Source organism: Leuciscus leuciscus (genome assembly GCF_965113295.1).
Source record: "Leuciscus leuciscus genome assembly, chromosome: 4".
Classification (NCBI taxonomy): Eukaryota; Metazoa; Chordata; class Actinopteri; order Cypriniformes; family Leuciscidae; genus Leuciscus; species Leuciscus leuciscus.
Window position 1 is genome coordinate 22,608,924 of NC_138728.1, and position 14,932 is coordinate 22,623,855.

The 14,932-nt window shown below is 42.4% G+C and overlaps 1 protein-coding gene across 2 annotated transcripts in view; it reads left to right on the plus strand.

Moving 5' to 3' along the window:
* tafa5a (TAFA chemokine like family member 5a) overlaps window positions 1–14,932 on the plus strand; it is a 169,976-nt gene that overhangs the window by 151,832 nt on the left and 3,212 nt on the right. The gene's annotated exons all lie outside the window — the stretch shown is intronic.

Consider the following 14,932-nt stretch of genomic DNA (forward strand, 5'->3'; position numbering starts at 1 on the left):
AGGCTCTATAATATTAGACTACATTCAGTAGTTTTAATTAATAAACTCAATAAAGTTTAATGTTCTTGGCCAGAACCTAAACTTTAGTGGAGTTTGTGAATACCCCTTCTTAACTGTACTGACCTTACATCTACTCGCTGGCCGAGTTAAAGGTTGGTCAGACCAGTTACAGAACGAGGCATTTCCTATAATAAAAAAATAAATAAATGTACATGCGACTTATGAATTATGACCATGAGTCAGAGATATTAATATCCCAAGATTCCCCATATTCTTGAGCTAATTCATATTTACCCAGATGCATATTCGTTACACTCTGTTACTTTAATTTCCTATTATCACTGTAAAGCTGCTTTGAAACTATCTATATTGTTAAAAACGCTATATAAATGAAGGTGACTTGACTTGACTTGACTCCTGTCTGCTGTCATCAGCTATTAAAGTATTCCATATGTGTGGATTTGTTATATTATTTGTATCTTTTTCCCTCTGATTGTAATTTTTGACTAAATGTATTAAAGGTTTCACTTGATTATTAGGTAACACTTTCTATGAAGCCTGTATTTATAATACATTATATTGGTATTCTTAATGCATTATAATACATGCATAATGCCTTATAAACAACTTTATTATGTATTGTACCATCTGATAAATAATCATAACAATAGTTACAATGCATTATAATACTTAACTATTTGTGGTTATAACTTTTAAGAGTACAATACATTATAACACCAGATGAAGCCTGCATTGATAATGCATCATAAGGGAATTCTTAATGCATTATAATGCATGCATAATGCCTTATAAACAACCTTATAATGTGTTTTATCATCTAATGAATAATGGTAACAACAGTAATAATACCTACCTACTTATTAGATTTGGTAAAGCATTGTCATTTTACAGTTTTTAACATGATTTGCATTGTGAATTTATCGTTCTTTTGTACTTTTCCACAAAACTTAGATTTTACCTTAAGGGAAATGTCTTATAACCACTTCATGATATATTATGGCTATTTAAAAGAATACTTACAGTAGCTTTTGTTACTTTACTTAAAGCAAACAAAGACCACTTATAAATATTAAGACCACATCATGAATCCTTTTAGATGTTTAAAAGAAGACCTTGTTTTTATCACTTTACTTTAAGCAGTAAAAGATCACTTTACTTTAAGCAGTAAAAGATCACTCATATTATGTAGTATGCTACTGTGCAGGTCTTAAGTAAACAATGTCAAGATATGAGACTTGGGAAAGTAAAAGATATGAAACTAAGGGAGCTTTGAGATAATTTTTATCTATCCCATCAGTCCCACCCAGCCTCCCACTCCCACTCCCACTCCCACCACATCTCACAACCACTATAGAGCCTTTCTCATTGGACTATTTTGCACTTTCCAGTCTCGTCCTCAGCCACTCCTTCCACCCTCTTGTGACCATCTCCCACCATTTCCTCTGTGTCCACTCCTCTCAGTGGTGCGGATCCACCTCCGGTCAGCTGGGAACCGTCTCCGTCTGGGCAAGAGGAGTCCACGATTCCGCCTACAACCTTGGCAGGATTCGCTCCTCCTCGACCTGTCACCCTGACTCCCGTCCACTCCTTCCGCCCACATTCCGAGTGTAGGACCATCGGCCTTTCTGCCTTGCTGAACTCCCTCAGTAAGTCTGCTCCACCTGGTTCAGACCTCGCCACATCTGCGCTGCGGACTTGCGCACCCAGCCCACTCAGCCACCCCTCAGGCTCCGCCACCACCCTCGGTCGCTCCAGCTCGCCCTCTAACCTCCAGACCCACATCGTCATCACGGGAGGTCGTCACTGCGGCTCAGTGGTGGCCTTTGGGGTCTTCAACGTCGCTCCATCACCTTGGCCCTTCGACTATGTGGTGGCCTCCTACTCAACCGTCATTGCCTCTGGCCGTCCCCATGGTGGCAGCAGTTCTGGCTGTGGCCTGGGCACCATCCATCATGCTCCTGCTCAAGGCTCCTCCCTGGCTCTCACCACCTTCAGCATCGCCCTGGACCCTTCAGCCGTCCTCCTCCGGAACATCCTCCTGTATCCTCTGCCTGTTTCGCCAACCCTTCGCCAGCCCCTTTACCATCCCTTCGCCATTTTCTCATCCTCATTACCTTCTATAAATGGTGCGAGGAAGTATCTTCCAAGAGGTGGTGTTCTGTCACACTATCAGGACTCTGTTTGTGTTTTGCAACATTCCCGCCTTTGCTGTCATAGTAATTCATTTGATTGTGTCATTGTATTCAGGTGTTTGTGTCTCATTATCTGCCCAATAAGTTCAGTTCAGTTTGCAACCCTCTACAATGCAAGTAAATCACTCACACTTGCGATTAAATCTTAACTCTGGCGACTAAATAATGTCTATCATTATCCATTGGCTAATACATTCTTAGATTTTACTCGCCAGTGTGTGTGTGTTAGAGGCTAAGTATAAGATTAGCATAGATATATTTTCACTTGCTGAACACTCTGACTGAGCGCTTGAGAGGTTCGCTGTCCGTCAAGCGATCTGTACTATGCGCAGCGTTCCTGTATTTGATGTACCGTGAAGGCACACGACTCGCCGTCGTTTTACTGTTTCCTCACACACATGCAGAGAGAGAGAGAGAGAGAGAGAGAGAGAGAGAGAGAGAGAGAGAGAGAGAGAGAGAGAGAGAGAGAGAGAGAGAGAGAGAGAGAGAGAGAGAGAGAGAGAGAGAGAGAGAGAGAGAGAGAGAGAGAGAGAGAGAGAGAAGTTGTCATGACAGAAGTAATTTTATAAAGACGCTCTTAAAAACCACATTGATAATTTAAAACAATAATAATAATCTAATGTAAAACATGGCATGGAGGTTACGTATCATATGAATCAAAGTAATTTGACAAATTTTGAGAAAAGCAGGGTGAAGTTAACCCCTGACACAACTGACACATCATGCATGAAGTGTTTTAATTTGATCTCAGGTTGTTTAGAGCAAGTGTCCGGCCATTATGGAGCTATGTTCAACAAAGTCTACTAAAATGATTTTTTAAAATGATATGCAAGTTTACATTGTAAAGTACTGTTATATGTAAAACGCATGGCTAATTTTTATTTTTATTTTTTTTGTTATTTTTTTTGTGAATCAGAGATTTTAAGATATTATTGACAAATCATCTCAGATTGGGGCATTGTAAGAATATCCTGTATTAGTTACTTTGGGTAGATATTATAGTGTATGGAGGTTTTTGAAAGTGACCTTGTATCATGTTGTGAGGGTACTGCCAGGCATCACTCATCCACTGGGAACGGGAAAGAAAGTGAGTCTGAAGGAATGTATTTTGGTACGGTCTTGTAAACGCATTTTTGCATTCAAAAACAGAGAGCAAGAACTGAACAGAACACAGGGGTCTTAAGGTACATTTCTCATAGATGAACTATTGTTAAATTTGGCACAGTTTCTTGAAAATGTGGTACTCATTGGGCGAGATGCTGAAAAATAGACAGTCTGCATTTGTACACAGAACAAAAGAAAGGTCTTTGCGTAAATGGACATATATGTTTCGATCACGTAACATGTTGGAGATGTGGTCTGGCGAGTGGCACATGCTTAAACTGCTGTGGCAGTCATGTTTTGCATTTTGTTTTTTTGTTTTTAATTGACCATTTTAATTGACCAGCCATTGTCGAGAGACAAAGGAACTCATCAAATAATTTCCAGTATGCTCGGCTAAAATTAGTTTCTGCTATTCAATAAGAGAATGATCACTAATCAACCCAAGAGTCCCTGTAGGCCCATCCTGTTAGAATAAACTGTCATTACCGCTATCATGTTTGTGATTTGCTCATTCTTTTCTTTCCCTCCTGAGTGATTCATATGATTGTCATCACCTCCATTTCAACAACAACAAATTAAACAAGCAGTAGACGTCTCTTGTGCATTGCCGGTCATCTCTGGCGGGCGGCTCAATGTCATTATACAGGCACTGATGAAGCTTTACCTTATATGATGACATCTCACACTGTTTAGTTAGAGGAACAATTGAAATTAGTCAAAGGAGGGTGATGAGTGAACATAAGTATTATACTGTATAATGATGAAGGGCTAAAAAAAGACAATGTGAGACAATGACCCCACATTAGCATGAAGTTTGTTTAATGTTTTCAAGTCATTTCCAGTATTTTTTGAATCCGAGCAAAATATGCAGCTCTTTGAAATGGGAGGAAATATGTGAAAAGAATAAGATGGGTCTGGATGGTCGACTAGTTGTACAACATCTGACTAGCTGGTTGGTGAAATTCTAAAAGGGGATGAAATTAGCTGTTAGCTGTCCACCATACCAGGGTTGCCAGCATACCAGGGTTCAACATTAAGCATTTCCTCTGAAATGTGGAAGGTCTTCTGGATTCTGTTAATTGAACTCATTACGTTTCCTCTTTTGTAAGGTTACACCACACTACTCCTTAATTCTCTGATTATACCATCAGAACAAGAGGGCTCTTAATCAACTATTCTATTAGCTATTAGGTTGATTGTGTAGTATTTAACCATGGAAAAGGGTCCTTGAATCTGTATTATCGGTGGAGTTTGAGACGAGAGAGAACTACTGATTGCAGTAATCAGCAATCTTTCACATGCAAACAGAGAAAACGCTTGCTCATCAGTGATGCCTGGCTTTGAAAATGTAGGGGCGTCCCATGGTTTGAAGTGCTGCCGTTTGGTGAGATTTGTCGGTAAATGGGGAGTGAAAGGAATAATTCAACCAAAAATGAAATTATGTCATGTACTCTCCCACATGTCTTTCAAAACCCTGTATGTCATCATATAGGACATGCAAGAACTAATGACAATTGAATTAAGAGCTTTGGTGTTGAAAAAAGATGTTGCTGGACTACATTCATGACACTTCTGTGTTGATATTCTTTTCTTTTTGGAGCTTTACAGACTTGGTTACCATGACCTGTTGTTACTTGGTCACCAAGAACTTAAGTTCTAAGAGATACATAAATATTCTTCATAATTTCTACATTTGTGGTCAATGAAAAAACATTATACAAGTAAGGAACAAAATGAGGAAGATTTCATAATTACTTTTTTTTTTATCATCTTATCAGTTTTAGATGAACTATTCCATTAACCATTACGTTGAAGTGTGTTTGAAGCAAAAAAGGAAAGTGAATAGATTGAGGGTTCTAAAAAATACAGGGAGGTCACGGATGCCACATGCCAAGGCATTGCTGCTGTGCGTGTTGGGGTCTGCGTAATTGATCCCCATGCTCCAGCATGGCACCACAGGACATATCCCTGCCTGAGCTTGGACAACATCACCATGGAGATGACAGCTGATCCTCCAAGCAAGCATTTGGCCTCTGCAAACCATTAGCGCCCACTGCCAGCTCCTGTCTGAAGGAGCCAAGTCAGCACTGGAGAACAAGAACCTCCATTTTGAATCCTTCCTAGAGAGATAAACATTGACCGCCGTTTACTCATGACTGGGGCATGTTTCAACACCATGCAGTGTTAGTGTTAGTGTTATGAACGCCCAAAAAAAAAAAAAAAAAGAAAGAAAAAAAAGAAGTCAAATTACTTAATTGAACGGTTTGTTTTTGCAGAGCTGGTGCCATTCTTCTGTATCTTGACTGCCCAAGCTGGTAATTTCACCCAGACAATCCAGGCAGCCATTACAAGGTTTCTTTGTTACTTTGCCAACCTCCCATTTCCAGCTGCCAAAAGAGTCTGTTCCAAGTATCGGCCCGAGCAATTTGTTAAGAGACATGCTACTATTGAGTAGCTCTTATTTTAAGCCTTCACCACACAAAACATCATATTTATACAGAATTAAGGTAACCTCTTGTAAAAAAAAAAAAAAAAGTTAAAGTTTATTGTTATTATTACTTATTACTTAATTTTTTCAATGGAGCTGGTCTCCTCATGGAGCCCGACATGTAGATTTCACATTACCAGCATATTTGTATATATATATATATATCTCGAGAGGAAAGGTTTTATTTTTGTTCAGATGGGTTTAGATAAATAAATAAAAACACATTGTTTACACATTGTATCATGTTAAACAACTGTTGTCATATTGTAACTTATATGGTGAGAATAGCTCAGACACAGTATGTGTCACGGTTCATGGATTCATTGACTCGCCCTTGCTATGTGTGTGCGTGTTGTATGAATGGGCGTGGCTCATCAGCACGGCTCGTTATCGCTGATGAGCTGATCAGCGCCAGCTGTTTTGAATGAGAATGTCCTATATATTGTTTGTCACCTCGTCTTGTCTTTGTCAGATGGTTGTGGAGGTTCTCAGGCTCTGCTCACAGTCTTCTCTCCCTCGCTCCAGTTCCTGTATTCCTGTTCTGAGATTCGTCTGCCTGTTCTGAGGATCGAACACGAGTTCCTGTATTCCTGTTCTGAGATTCGTCTGCCTGTTCTGAGGATTGTCTGCGGTTCGTCCGTTGCTGTCTGCCCACTGAGTCCTGCGTTGCCGAGCCTGTTATTCTACTGTTGCCTGATATCTCAACCTGCACTTCCTCTTACTATTGTGTTAATAAACACCAGTATTCACTTTCTATTGAATCCTTGACTTTTCCTTCGAGCCATGACAGAACCATCTGACCAGATCATGGATTCAGCGAGTGCAGCCACATTTGAGCAGATGTATGCCGGTAATCACGCCCGCATGGACCGTCAGGATGAACAGATCGGTGCCTCGGGTCGGGCGATACAGGCTCTGGTAACGCAGGTGTCCGAGCTCACCTCTCAATTACAACGTCTGAGAGGTCCCACTGCGCCAGCACCGCCCCCGCCTGTTCCCCCGGAAGGTTTCAACATCAACCGACCAGAGCCGCGCATCCCCACCCCCGAGAGGTATTCTGGAGAACCGAATATGTGCCGAACTTTTCTAACCAAATGTTCGATTTACTTCTCTCTTCAACCTGTGACGTTTTCCTCTGAGGAGAGTAAGGTGGCACTAGTGATGACGCTGTTATCTGGACTGTGAATACTGTGAATACTGGTGTTTATTAACACAATAGTAAGAGGAAGTGCAGGTTGAGGCTCTGTGGGGAACAGCGGTGTGGAAGAATCAACACGCATGCTGCTCCTCGTTCCAAGCACTCGAGCAAGAGATGAGCCGTGTGTTCGATCGCGCGGTCGCCGGACACGAGGCGGCTCGCCAACTTGCCGATCTTCGACAGAACAACAGCTCGGTTTCCGACTATTCCATCCAGTTCCGGATGTTGGCCGCCGAGTGCAAATGGAACGAGGAGGCGCAGTGGGACTTGTTCCTGCATGGGTTGGCTGATTGTGTTCAAAAGGAGATCTACACGTTGGATTTACCCAAGACTCTTGATGAACTGATTGAACTGGCACTACGAGTCGATGCACGATTACAACAGAGAACGAATCGATCGTTCCAGACTCCAGTGGGGGATTTCGCTGAGTTTCCCAGTCTCAGGGGAGTGAACACGGTCAGCCCCTCGGACGATTCTGAACCCATGCAGGTAGGTCGAGCTCGGCTCTCCCGGGAGGAGAGAGAACATCGCCGTTCGAGAGGTCTGTGTCTCTACTGTGGAGAGGCCGGCCACTTCATCTCCACCTGTCCTTTAAAAGGCCAAGCCCGGCGGTAGGACGGAGGCTACTGTCGGGCGGGATATCCTTGGCCAGACCCTCGAACGCCACCCTCCTCCCGGTGAGACTCCAGTGGGCAGGCCACGCCTTCAACGGCCAGGCGCTGGTGGATTCGGGAGCGGAGGGGAATCTGATGGACTTTTCTTTGGCTCAGAAACTTCACATCCCCATCACACCTCTGGAGCACAGTATCACCATCCACGCACTTAATGGACAGGAACTTCCGGGCATCACTCACACCACTGGACCCATCACACTTATCACTTCGGGTAACCACACTGAGAGGATCTCACTCTACCTCACTCAGTCACCTCACGCTCCCATTGTCCTGGGTCATCCGTGGTTGGTGAAACACGGACCCAGGATAGAGTGGGGTCAGAACTCCGTGTCCAGTTGGAGTAATCAATGTTATGCCTCATGTCTTTCGTCTGCGGTTCCGTCTGTTTCTTGTTCTGTGTTGCAGGAGGAGCCAGTGAATCTGTCTAACGTGCCACCAGAGTATCTCGACCTGAAGGAAGTGTTCAGTAAGTCTCGGGCTGCTTCTCTTCCTCCGCATCGTCCCTATGACTGTGCTATAGATCTACTGCCAGGTACGTCTCCGCCTAAGGGCAAGTTATATTCGCTTTCTGTTCCAGAAAGGGAGACTATGGAGAAATATATTTCTGATTCTCTAGCAACTGGATTCATCCGCCCTTCCGCTTCTCCAGCGGGGGCGGGATTCTTTTTTGTGGGGAAGAAGGATGGCTCTCTGCGACCTTGTATTGATTACCGGGGGTTGAACAGCATCACGGTAAAGAATACTTATCCTTTGCCGTTGATGTCTTCAGCTTTCGAGAGGTTGCAGGGAGCATCAATCTTCACAAAATTGGATTTACGTAATGCATATCATTTGGTTCGCATCAGGAAGGGGGATGAATGGACCGCGTTCAACACCCCCAGGGGGCACTTTGAATATTTGGTTATGCCGTTCGGGCTTTCCAACTCCCCAGCGGTCTTCCAGGCACTCGTCAATGATGTGTTGAGAGACATGGTAGACCAGTTCATATATGTTTACCTGGATGACATATTGATTTTTTCTTCGTCTCTCCAGGAACACGTTCAACACGTCAGACGAGTGCTTCAGAGGTTGCTAGAGAATGGGCTTTTTGTCAAGGCGGAGAAATGTGCTTTTCATGTACAGTGTGTTCCTTTCCTAGGATACATCATTTCGTCTGAGGGAGTGCGAATGGATCCTGTTAAGGTTGTGGTGGAGTGGCCAAGCCCAGATTCCCGTAAGGCCCTACAGAGGTTTCTAGGGTTCGCCAACTTCTACCGGCGTTTTATTCGCAACTTCAGCCAACTAGCCGCACCTCTGACTGCCTTGACCTCCCCCAGAACGGCGTTCAGGTGGTCAGACACAGCTGAGGCTGTGTTTGCTAAACTGAAAGGCCGCTTCGTTTCAGCCCCCATCCTTATTGCCCCTGATCCATCACATCAGTTCGTGGTGGAGGTCGATGCGTCAGAGGTGGGGGTAGGAGCAGTGCTATCCCAGCGTTCTCCCACAGACGACAAGATGCATCCCTGCGCGTTTTTGTCCCGTCGTTTATCGCCTGCCGAACGTAACTATGACATTGGTAACAGGGAGTTGTTGGCAGTACAGTTAGCGTTGGAAGAATGGCGTCATTGGTTAGAAGGGTCGGGGGTACCTTTTATCGTCTGGACCGATCATAAGAACCTGGAATATATCAGAACCGCCAAAAGATTGAACTCCAGGCAGGCTCGGTGGGCACTTTTTTTCGGTCGTTTTGATTTTTCTCTCTCGTACCGCCCTGGTTCCAAAAACATCAAACCCGACTCTTTATCGCGTATTTTTGACCATTCCGATTGCCCGTCTACTCCCGAGTGCATTTTACCCGAGACCCTAATTGTCTCCACACTCACATGGGAGGTCGAGTCGAAGGTCAAATCGGCCTTAGAAGGAGTAACGACTCCGCCCGGTTGCCCACCGAATCGTTTGTTTGTGCCGGAGGGATTACGGTCCGACGTCATTCAGTGGGGTCATTGTTCCAACGTAGCTTGCCACCCAGGAGTAAATCGCACTAGTTTTTTAGTCAAGCAACGGTTCTGGTGGCCACTGATGGCTCGTGACATTCACATTTTTGTTTTGGCTTGCTCGGTTTGTGCCACTGGTAAGACTTCCAATCGACCCCCAGGTGGGTTACTTCAACCGCTGTCTGTCCCTTCGAGACCCTGGTCCCACATAGCGCTAGATTTTATCACCGCCCTCCCACCCTCTCAGGGCAATACAGTCATTTTGACTGTGGTGGACCGGTTCTCAAAGGCGGCTCATTTTATTCCCTTGCCCAGCGTTGACCGTTGTTGATCACGTCTTTCGCTTACATGGCCTCCCGATAGATGTGGTTTCTGACAGAGGACCCCAGTTTGTGTCCAAATTTTGGCGAGAGTTTTGTAAGTTACTGGGAGCGACTTTCAGTCTGTCCTCAGGGTTTCACCCCCAGAGCAATGGTCAAACCGAGAGAGCCAACCAAGATTTGGAAAGGGTGTTACGATGTTTGGTCTCCAAGAATCCTTCCTCCTGGAGTCAGCAACTTTCAATGGTGGAGTACGCACACAATACGTTGCCAGTGTCGTCCACGGGCCTATCTCCGTTTGAATGTAGTGTAGGTTACCAGCCACCAATTTTCCTCAGTCTGGAATCCGAAGTCGCGGTCCCCTCCGCTCACGCCTTCGTCCAGAGGTGTCACCGCACATGGACTAGAGCCCGTGAGACTCTACTCCAGGTGGGGGCGCGCACCAAGGCTAAAGCCGATCGCCACCGGTCTAAGCCTCCCATATACGTCGTTGGCCAAAAAGTGTGGCTTTCAACCAGGAACCTTCTTCTCCGCTCCGTTTCTAATAAACATGCTCCCAAATTCATTGGCCCGTTTACTGTCACCAAGATCATTAGTCCGGTGGCAGTCCGCCTCAACCTCCCTCCAGCGTACAGGAGGATTCATCCCGTCTTTCATGTGTCCAAAATAAAGCCCGTATTTCGTTCTCACATGAATCCGCCTGCCCCGGCTCCCCCCCCCCCGCTGCGACTCGTAGATGGGGAGCCTACTTATTCGGTTAATCGTATACTGGACTCAAGGCGGAGGGGACGCGGATTCCAGTACTTGGTGGACTGGGAAGGTTACGGTCCGGAGGAGAGAGGTTGGGTTCCTGCTAGGGACATCCTGGATCACTCCCTTATCAATGATTACAATCGACAGGTAAGGGTGTCTGGGAAAGCCAGGTGGCGTTCCTAGGAGGAGGGGGTACTGTCACGGTTCATGGATTCATTGACTCGCCCTTGCTATGTGTGTGCGTGTTGTATGAATGGGTGTGGCTCATCAGCACGGCTCGTTATCGCTGATGAGCTGATCAGCGCCAGCTGTTTTGAATGAGAATGTCCTATATATTGTTTGTCACCTCGCCTTGTCTTTGTCAGATGGTTGTGGAGGTTCTCAGGCTCTGCTCACAGTCTTCTCTCCCTCGCTCCAGTTCCTGTATTCCTGTTCTGAGATTCGTCTGCCTGTTCTGAGGATCGGACACGAGTTCCTGTATTCCTGTTCTGAGATTCGTCTGCCTGTTCTGAGGATTGTCTGCGGTTCGTCCGTTGCTGTCTGCCCACTGAGTCCTGTGTTGCCGAGCCTGTTATTCTACTGTTGCGTGATATCTCAACCTGCACTTCCTCTTACTATTGTGTTAATAAACACCAGTATTCACTTGCTATTGAATCCTTGACTTTTCCTTCGAGCCATGACAGTATGTTGATGAGACATGTTTGAGACTTTTTGGCTTGGTGGTTTGAGTATTCGTTTGAAATTTTTGAGATCTCTTCTGAAACAAAAAAGCAGAGACAATGTGGCAAAGAGTTTTAATGAAAATAATGATTAAGACAATATGTTATTATACGGTAATATAATAATAATAATAATAATAAAATATATACACATATATATATATATATATACATATATTTATTTAATATTTTTTACTTATGAAGTGAGGTGAAATTGCTTTTAAAAATAAACAATGATATATGTGTGATATTTACTTTCCTATAGGTTCACACAGTGGGTAGAACATTACAAAATATTTAGAATTTTGTGTGTATATATATATACACACAATTGAATATTGAATATTCATTGAATATTTAAATAATTTGGTAACATTTTAAAATAAGGTTTCATTTGTTAACATTAGTTAATGTATTAACTAAAATAAACTAACCATGAGCAATACATTTGTTACTGTATTTATTAATCTTTGTTAACATTAGTTAATAAAAATGCAGCTGTTCATTGTTTGTTCATGTTAGTTCACACGGCATTAACTATTGTTAACAAATACAATGTTTGATTTTCAATCAGACCAACGATACTGTAGTTAGAGACAATTTCATGTATGTATATATATATATATTATTATTATTATTATTATTTATTTTTTTGGTACCAAAATGCCACTACTATGCTACTGTTAATTGTTTGCACCAGTTTTTTTATTTTTATTTTTTAATTTTTTTATTAGTATTTTTAGTTTTTTCAAGGTTGCACAACCTTGTTTGGGAATGCTGTTAGGAAAAAACGGCCAACAATTTTACAGTTACATTAGCCAACATATGCAGCAGCTTCTGAAAACAGACTGTGGGACATGCAAGTTAAAAACTGTCATGTACAGTTAGTTCCTCAATAGGGAACCAGTCCGTATATAATTATTAATGAAACTACATTACACAATCCCTCAGTTATTTTATGTGATTAATTTCTTCATATGGAGCTGTTACTGCAATTCCCAAGCTGTTTATTGGGAAAATGCAACATGAAAAGCATGATTAAGATAAATCCAGTTATAGCTTGCATGAATTTCCTTCAAGGGGCAAAGCTGTATATTCTGCCAGAGGGAGTTTAGCAAGCTCAAACCCTTCACACTACACCGACATTATAACTTCTGATGGATACTGCTGGGTTCAGCAAATATGTATCACTTTCCAATCATCTAAACTTTCTGTCTGGATAATATTTAGCCATTTTTGTGTGTGCTGACTTTAACCTCTCCAAAACATGGATGGTATGAAGAGTTTTGCAAATTCAGAGATGGTAAATGCATTTAAGGTCCAGATGCAGAGCTTGTTAACCACATGTAAATAAATTGGGCTGGGTAAAAAAATATTGAATATTTAAATAATTTGGTAACATTTTAAAATAAGGTTTCATTTGTTAACATTAGTTAATGTATTAACTAAAATAAACTAACCATGAGCAATACATTTGTTACTGTATTTATTAATCTTTGTTAACATTAGTTAATAAAAATGCAGCTGTTCATTGTTTGTTCATGTTAGTTCACACGGCATTAACTATTGTTAACAAATACAATGTTTGATTTTCAATCAGACCAACGATACTGTAGTTAGAGACAATTTCATGTTTTGTTCAATTATTAGCACCACCAAGTGACATGACACTGCATAGAGAATGATCTGCTGTTTGCATTTCCATTCATCTTAATAGCAGCTGTCCAGTATATTAAATATACAATATATAAAATATATACACTGAAAATGGTGTAGGATTAGTGTATTTACTTTAAAACAATTTTAGAAATTGTTAGACAATTTCACAAATTATTACAAAGAAATGGCAAGTAACAGCTTTTATTTAAATGTGACATTTTGAAGTAGAAAGGCTGAAGTAGCTGAAAACAACAAATAAGCTTTTGGCCAGTATCTAATAGTATGGTAACTGGACTATACTGTGCAAGTTTTTGAAAACGACACCATTATCGTCTCCTTGTAAACTACAAAAACGCAAATTTGCAAAAACGGTGATGTAATGCACATGAGTATTACGTGTTCAGTCATAGGCATGTTTTTTTTTTACAAAGTCACATCGCCAACTACTGGCCTGGCATGAATAATACAGCTTTTTCAATTGTTTTCGCAGATCCGTGTGAATGGGAAACGTTTTGTCTTCTGTACGTGAAAAACACAAAGGAAAAACTTTCGTTTTAAGTATTGTTGTCGTGTAAACATACCCTAAGTCTAAAGCATACTGTATGGACAAGCAAAATCTTGCCTAAAGTTCTTAAAGTGGGCATTCCTGCTCTAGCAATCCTCTAGAGCAAGGGTTTTCAAACTGTGGGTCGCGACCCATTTGTGGTTCGCAGATTGGGAAGAGGTGGGTCGCGCAGTCACTATTGGCTGCAGCTAAATTTACATTTCATGAATGACACACACATACAAACAGGTTGCGCGATATACCAAAATTAAATAGAAATCGCTATATTGCTTAGTGCGATTTTCAAATTTAATTAGATAAATATGTCATCATTGTGTTTCATGAAGCGTGCGCGTGCCACTTGTTGTGATAACAATTTTCAGCTTCTCAGAGCAGCTTGGTTCATTAAGCGGTTTGGTGCGCATTATTACCAAGAAGAAACTCGTTTACTCCAATCACTGCTCTGCATTCTGCCTGAGATCGCATTACACCGGAAATTTTAAATGTCACAAAAGGCTGATTCAGGTCTGGGCTGTGTTTCCCAAAAGCATCCAATGCCATTGCCACCAATGGATAGATTATTCTTGTCTAGGTGGGTCCTGGAATGGAAAAGTTTGGGAACCCCTGCTCTAGAGGAAGGATGGGCAAATTCAGTCCTGGAGGGCCACTTTCCAGCAGAGTTTAGATCAAACATACCTAAACTAGCTAATCAATGTCTTTAGGATTACTAGGCTACAGTCAGGTGAGTTTAATAAGGGTTGGAGATAAACTCTGCAGGATAGTGGCCCTCCAAGACTGAGTTTGCCCATCCCTGCTCTAAAGCCTTGTCATAGGCTTTAAAACATAGTCACTAGTTAATCTTTGTTGACATCTGCGCATGGTCATTCAAATGTAAGCCAATTGCTAAAACTTTGCTAGAGCATAATGGGATTCTAAAGCAGGAGTTAGCGGCTTCATTTCATGTAGTTTATTAACAATAGCATGCTCTTGTCTTTAGCCTCCACACTCTTGGGTCACTTTATCACTTTCCTGAGTTCATTTTCATCCTGATTATCCCTGTTATTCCGTATTCAGACTCGGTAATGTTTCATCGAGCACCTGCTAAATCCATGAATATCTGCTCCCCATGGAAGAGTCAAGAGTTCATTATTGTAAATTAAGCAGCAGCCCATGTTGGCAGGATTTGGTGCCTTTTTCCAGCCTGGCAGTAGACCATTTAGCAGATGGCGCTGCGATTTCTGAGCATTTTCTTTGGCAGGTGCTGAGGAATGCAACAGTTTTCAAATA